Here is an 8,355-nt window from a genome sequence, read left to right as displayed (position 1 = left end):
TATAATTGATTCACTTTGTTATAAAGCAGAAACTAACACACCATTGTAAAGCAATTATACTCCAATAAAGATGTAAAAAAAAGAAAAAAAAAAAAAGAAAATCAAGTAATAGACCCACACAAGTGCTGTCTACTTATTTTTGACAAGAATGCAAAGGCAGCTCATTGCAAGAGTAGTCTTTTCACCAAGTGACAATAGAACATTTATACATTTTAAACCAGTGGTACTGGAACATTTATAAATATGCAAAAAATATTAATCCTTAACTTGTGTCTCACATCTTGTGCCAAAAATTAGCTAAAAATAAAACAGACTTAAATATAAGATATAAAACTATAAATAGTCTAGAAGAAAACAGGAAAATATATTTGTGATAATCACTTAGGCAAATAATTTTTTCTTCCTTAACATACGTATATCAAAACACAATCCATGCAATAAAAATACAAACTGAATTTTATTAAAATTAAAATATCTAGCTTTAAGAAAGACAAGGTAATGAAAAGACAAGTCAAAGACTTGGAAGAAACATTTGCAAGTCACATTTTTGACAAAAGTGCCAGTTTCTAGAATATATAAAGAAGGCTGAAAGCTTAACAATGACAACAAGCACTAAAACCAATTGAAAAAATAGGCAAAAGATCTAAATAGGTACTTCACCAAAGAAGATATATGGATGGTAAATAAGCATAGGAAATGATGCTCAACAGCATTAGTCACTACATAATGCAAATCAAAACCACATTGATATATGACTATTCACATAATCAGTAGTTAACATAAACATATATTGACACTACAAAGGTATGGCAAGCATGTGGAGTAACAGGAACTCTCATACAGTGCTGGTGAAAATGCTAAATGTCCAGCCATTATAGACAACAGGTTGGCTACTTCTCATAAAGTTAAATAGACACTTACTATATTGCCACACAGTCCCACTCCTAGCTATTTATTCAAAAGAAATGAAAACTTATGTTCATATAAAAATCTGTACATGAATATTTATAACAGCTTTATTCATAATCACCAAAACCGGAAACAACTCAGATGTCATTCAACAGATGAATGGATAAACTGTTGTGCAGCCAACAAATGAATACTACACAGTGATAATATAGAACACACTATTTTTTCATGGAATGATATGAATGAAACTTAAATCATTTTAAAGCTTTGGCCAGACCCAGAGAGTTATATGATGTATGATTCCATGTATATGATATTCTGGGAAGGAGAAAAGTGTAGGATTGAAAATAGACTAGTGCTTTCTAGCTTTGAGGATGGGGAATAAATTAACTAAACAGGGGGAATTCACGACAATTTTGGGAGTGATGAAATTATTCTCGTTCACAGTTGTGTTGTAGATAGACAACTCAAAGCATTTGTCAAAATCCACAGAACTATGTACCACAAAGAGTATGTTTTACTGTATGTAAATAAAAACAAAAACAAGATGTGGAGATATCAATTAAACAGACGAACCTATTATCTGAATAATAACAAAACAAGTAGGGAAGAAAATAATTAGACTATCTTTGGAAAACAGTAATTTGACCTGATACTCTAAGATTAATGACAAAAATAACTGTTCACAAACGTTGTGCTCTAGTTAATAACTAGTTGTGCTCTAGTTCTTTTTTGCTCACAAAGTATGGGTTAGCAATTCTGGAATTACTTTATGTGTGTAGTAGGTTTCAACATATGTATTTCTTATCTCTGTCTAATCAGAGGGACTAGAAGCAATGCTATCACTGTAAAATTGAGCATACCTAGCACCTATATCTTGGTTTCTAAGTGCCTTTCTCAAAGAACTAAACAAAGCCAACTCAGAAAAGTGGTTGATTGTAGGGCAGAGAAAATACAAGATGAATCTATATCATTCCATGAACGTTAGAAAAGAAAGGGTTAGTTCAAATTGGGATGAGGATGTGGAAAATGCACAGAAGCCAATCTGCAAGAATTCCTAATGGCTAAAGCTCAATAATTGTTCAACAATTTGAGTAACATATAAAACAGTACTGATTATAACCCCCAGAATAAAATAAACACCCATGAATTCATAGTGATATAAACGAATGAATGAATAAATGGAAGAAAAGAGACAGAACCTTCTCACTAAAAAAATATTAATGTAGGATTGAGGAAGACAGAAAATCACCATCAGAGCAACGCAATATTTTTTCTTCAGGCAAGTTCCACCAAATGGATGCCAAAATTAGTGGCAAAAGTTTGAGGAGCAACAACATATTTGCATAGTTTCAAAACATCTTTCAAGACACTGATCAGTTACAAATCAAAAATAGTAACTTTACCATGGACAAATCCTTAACCAAGTGGTCAAGACTAATAGCACCAGTAATAAGACATATCACATCATGTACTCCCTCACGTGATACACTGAGAAAGCCATGCCACTTCTGCAGTATTTTTGCAAAAAAAAATCTTAAACTATATAACCTTAACCTTACCATGAGGACACACCAGAGAAATTCAGATTGAAAGTACATTCCACAAAATGATTGACCAGTACTCTTAAAAACATTAGTATGTTGAAAGATATTAAAAGACTAAGGAACTGTCACAGATAGAAGAAGATTAAGGAAACACAAAAACTAAATGCAACATGAAAACCTGCATCAGGTATTGGATTAGAAAAAACAGCATAAAAACTGGTGAACACAGCAAAAAGACTGCAGTTTCCTTAACAGTACTGTGCTAATGTTAATTTCATAGTTTTAATGAATGTGCAAGTTGTTAGTATTAGAGGAAGCTGAGTGAACAATACTAAGGAACCCTGGACTATTGTTGCAACTATTCTGTAAATCAAAAATTATTTTAACATGAATAATCAAAAGCCCATAGGCAGGAGAGCACAAGGTGCATTGAAAGGCTTAGGATGTAAGATATGGTTGGATTATGAAGTGTGACCTGGAAAGTAGGAAGCTGGAGGGCTAAGAGACTAGATTATACAAAAATATGCTATCCACTCAGAAATGAGAAGTATTCAGTTGTTTGTTTTTTTTTTTCAGGGAATTAATGTGATCAGATTTGCATTTTGAAAAGTATATACTTGTTGAAATTTAGAGAATAATTTAGAAAGCGCTAAACATGATACTAAACCAGTTAGGAAGAAATGTCACATGCAAAAGGGGGAGGATTTGTCAGGATGGAGATAACAGGATGGATTTTAGAACAATCCTGGAGGTACAATAAAAAAATACTTGGTGGTTAAGAGAGAGGAAAGCAGAAGACAGGACTAACATTCATGCTCTAGAAGCACTAGGCATTTTGGTGTGAGCTTAAAATAATTCTTTAATGATTAACTCTTTAAAAATTGCGAAGAAACCAAAATCATATATCCCCTTTCCATCTTGAGATGAAATATTTATTCTCTCTATTTATATCCCTCTCTTTCTCAAAGCTAAGCCTTGTTTCTAAGGTGGAAAGCTGAGGTGTGATTAACAGTGTTAGAAGAGACATATTAGAGAGCGTACTATGGGTAGGAAAAATTTTAGTTTAAAGTCTTGGCCCTATAGCTAAACAAAACTCCAAGCATGTTTCTTCTACCTACTTCATTTTTTATCTCTGCTAAGTTTTTCTCTCCCATATATGTTTCCTTTTTCATATCTATAGAATGAGGATAATCAGTTTAACTACCACTTTAGCTGTTTGAGTGGTAAGTATATGTAAAGGCCTTAGATCAGTGCTTGGCACATAGCACACTGGAAGTAAATGGTAATTATTATACTGAGGCTGATTTTGTTAGCTTTGCTCTGTTTACCAACCTTCCTCCTTTCAGAAGAGGCCAATTAGCCTGTTCCATACCTGCTCATTCTCTGACACTTCACGTATGTCTTAAACCAGGGGAAGGGAGAGATATAAGGGACCATATTTTAGTCCCCATGTGATTATTTCATCTCCATCTCAGACTTCCCAGGAAATGAATTGCATTAATGAACAGCAATGTTAATGATATCAGTCCTACGCATACAGACATTACTGTTATAACATGGTAAATTTTTCCAACAGACCTTTAAAATAATATGTATTAAAACATTTTAGTAAAATTCTCACAATATAGAAAATAAAATATGAAAGTCTAAAAATTCAGGTGTGGTTTTAAGGATGGGATGAAGTCAGATAATATTTGTTACATGCATTACTTGTTAAAAAAAAGTATAGATATTTCTTTGTCAAAATATTCCTTTTATTATCAGATATTTCAGGGGATATGCTCCCCTGAGTAAAAGAATGATACAGAAGTAGATGCACATTTAGGGGAAATTATTATTTAAGTTTTGAATATGCATTTTGAGATGTCCAAGCACTATTAGAATGCAAATATCTGGGCAGCAGTTGAATGGGCAAGTCTAAAGTACATGATAATAAATTAGGTCAGAGGTACAGATTTAAGATACATGACATACAGAATAAATGTCAAAGATAGCAGAAGCAACCCAAACTGTGGTATTACCCCAGAGGGGTGTATACAATTAATAAAGAAGGCCTGTAATAAAATCCAAATGCATCTCTAATGGAACATGAAAATAATGATTTTATAAAACCAATGTTGTACGAGGGTGGTATTATAAAGAGATTCCAATTTTTAGTAAATCTCAATTATTTAGTAAACATTTAATCAGAAATAATAAACTTATGGACTGTAATGGCAATTTACACTCTATATTAGTAGTTTGTTTCAAAAATAGGAAATTTAACAAAACTTAGGTGGTTGTTCAACATTAAATTAAATGGCCCAAAATCTGACCAGCCTACTGTATTTTCCCAGTACAGATTATTATTTTGCATTAGTTATTTTATCAGTCCATTTTTAATCTTCCATGAGTACCTAATATATATGTATTATATAAATTATTATATGTATTAATATATAGATAATCAGGCATTGTATTACTCATATCAAGAAACCTATTTTTTCAGGGTTTTCACTGAGTTTTATATATCTAGTTCAATAATAATTTTTTGAGCAACTGCTGTTCTGTAGGATTGTGCTTCTGGGGAAGCCTTCATCATTTGATTTATATTTTAGATTTATAGAGAAAATATTTCTCATATCTTTCTCTTGTCCAGTCTTCACCAGCTCAGTTGGCATTATCAGGGCAGATAGAGCCTGAAAAGGCTTTTTATTAAAGCAACCGATCAGGATAAGACTCAAGGAGATAAGAGATCTAAAAACTAAATGTTTGGAATAGACTACTACTACCTGATCTTAACAAGATAAGTCTGAACTGAGTCCTGTAACATTCAGCTGTAGGTAAGACAACATTTTTGATTATTTCAGGTATCAGAACTTAAGATTTTCTATTGCCTAGGGTTAAATGTACCTTCATCAGGGTTAATAACACTTTTTCCTTAAAACCGTATAAGATTCTAAGATTTTTACTGAAACTTATGGAAATGAAACTCCAGACAAATATATAGGTTTTTCCTCTGATGTCTAAGGGAAATGGCATCTTCTAAAACATTTTTTAAAAACACCTTTACTATGTTGTGTTAATATTACTCAAGTTTATTCATCTTTGGAATCTTAGGACAAAATTATTTGAACATACTGATGGAAATGAGGGTAAGGTTCATTGGTCACTAGTTTATAGCCCATACCTTGAGCAGAACTGCCTTTTGAAAATAGTCAAAGTATAGTTCCATGATTTGAGAGGTCATATTTAATCATGCCACAAATTCTATCATTGGTATATTTATAAACTTTGGTGACCTCCTTAATAATTTCCATGGTGTTCTATGTGTTTTCTTGGTTGGAGTTTCTTGATGTTTTTATCTATTTGCATCCTATAAGTAAGAGATGTCAGAGCCAGACTGTATCCTAAATCTCTACATGGCACTGAGAGATCAACGTTTACGGAGCCTTGATGTTATCAAGTTTACAAAGCAAGAGAAACTGCCACAGATTGTGCCCTCTGAGCCATGCTCTGTAGGAGTTTCACACTGATATTTCTGAAAGGCAAATCTGATGATACCACTCTCTACTTAAAATCTTCCAATTCTCCCTTTAGACTTCAAGATCGCATCTAAACTCTTAAACGTGACCTACCCATAAGACATTTCACAATTTGGTTCCTGCTCACCCCTTCTCTTATCTTCTCCTTCTTCATTCTATCCTACAGTGGTGGTTTTAAGTCACTGAGCAATACCATGTTATCCTCTTTCTGAAGTTTGGGCCTTTGCCTTGGATATTTGTTTCACCTGTATTATTTCACCTCTATCCTTACCTAGGTTCTATTTCTATATGACAACATTTGTCATCTAATATTAAAAGTTCCTGTTTACAAGTCTGGACCCCATCTGAGAAGACAAGGACAGCATCTTTTCTTCTCAGTTATGCTAGCACAGTGGCAAACATTTAGAAAGTTCTTGACAAACACTTGTTTAATGAATGAACCAATATATGAATGAATTAACGAAGTGATTGCCTCCTCTGCATGGTTCCCAGGCCCTCTCAGCCTTTCCAGAATTGATTGCATCCCTATCTGTCCATCTCCAAATTCATGCTGGCCACGTTTTGAAATGAGTACATTACTTCATTTCTTGAATAAGTCATCACATCTGGATCACATCAAATGGTAAAGGTGGATCACGAATTCTTCCCCAATCCATCACAGTAAAGCTACTTTTTTGTATGTCACTATAAAAAGCTCTGTACCTTGAAAACTTCACCTTTGACCTTCTAGAAATCTGAGGCCCTATTGTAGTAAATGCATAATTTTCCCTTAGCCCATCACTTAAAAAGTCACTGCTTATATCAATAGGGGGAGAAAAATTAATGTCTTTCCTTAAAAAGTTATTGTGTTAGATGAATTCTCTGGGAAACAGACTCCAAGATGGAGAGTTGCAGGCGGAAAGTTTATTGGGGAGTGCTTTAGAGAATAAAACCTGGAAAAGAGTAAGAGAAACAGTATCAAGCAGAGGGAGAGGTTGAAATGTGATAGTTTCAGACATCTCAACTGATTTCCACAGGGAGCTCTGGAGCTGGGATGATTCTTCCTAATTGTCTCAAGTTGAGGGACAGAGTCTAGATCTCTGCACCCCCTCATCAAGCAGCCTTGCTTTTGGACTTCCCCTGAGTAAGATGGTAACTTAGGAAAAACAGCACTCCTCTACTAAGGGCAATTCTGGAACAGAAATTAACAATGTGCCATTAGCAGCTAACATTCTCAGCATCCTGCTGGAAATGTTTCCAGCTAGAGCAAACATGCTACATGAAATAAGTTTACCTGAGAGGCATGGTTAGACTGTAGCAGATACTGGGGTGACTGCCCACTTCCCTCTTTCAAGTCTGAGGCACTCATTTTTCCAGGTTCTGAAAGCAACAGTAATGCAGGCATAAGCCACAGTAATGCAGGCATAAATATTTATGTTAAATTATAAACTTAACATAAATTGTTTTATTCATGCCTCTAGTACCATGTTAGCATCTCTTGGGGTCCTTGCCAAGGTGCTAAATTTTACATCATGAAGGAGCACTGCATTAATTCTTTTTTGCTGCAATAACAAATTTCCAAAACCTAAGTGGTTTAAAGAGTATGAATTTGCTATCTTATAGTTATGAAGAACAGAAGCCTGAAATTGGCCTCATTGGGCTAAAAATCAAGGTCTCACCAGAGCTAAGTTACTTCTGGAATCTCTAGAGTAAAACCTATTTTCTTGCCTTTCCCGCCTTCTAGAGTCTGCCCAGATTCCTTGGCTTCTGGCCTCTTTCTCCCATCTGTGAAATGAGCATATGGCAAGTTCAGTCCTGCTCACCTGGCTCCACCCTGACTGATTTCATAGTCACATCTCCTTTTTCGGACTCTCATTTTCTACTTCCCTCTTCCAATGTTAAGAACACTTGTAATTATATTGGAACAACCTGGATAATCCAGAATACCCTCTCTCGTTTAAGGTGAGCTTATTAGCAACTTTAACTCTACTGTCTACTTTTAATTCTTCTTTGCCATGTAAGACAATAATTTCCTATGATATATATTATACATATTATGTGTATTATACATATATTATATACACACACATACATACATATTTTTCACCCTGCTGGTTCAAGATGCTTCCAGAGATTAGGAAGCAGACATCTATTGAGGTGGGGTGGAGGCGCTCTTCTGCCTAACACAACTGCTAACATATATTAAAACAAACAGAACCTCTCCCTTCAACCCTTCTTAACCCAGCCCCCTCAGGATCCATATATACCCTCCCAACTCCTACAAGCAACTTTTGGCTACTCCCCTACAGCTTTTTGGGGTGCATATTCTTTTTTTGTCCCTTTATAGTCTCAGCAGCACTGCTCCAGTTGGGTTACAATGTGACTTGACCCAGGTT

Source organism: Physeter macrocephalus, chromosome 1 (assembly GCF_002837175.3).
Source record: "Physeter macrocephalus isolate SW-GA chromosome 1, ASM283717v5, whole genome shotgun sequence".
Taxonomy (NCBI): domain Eukaryota; kingdom Metazoa; phylum Chordata; class Mammalia; order Artiodactyla; family Physeteridae; genus Physeter; species Physeter macrocephalus.
This window is presented reverse-complemented; position numbering follows the sequence as displayed.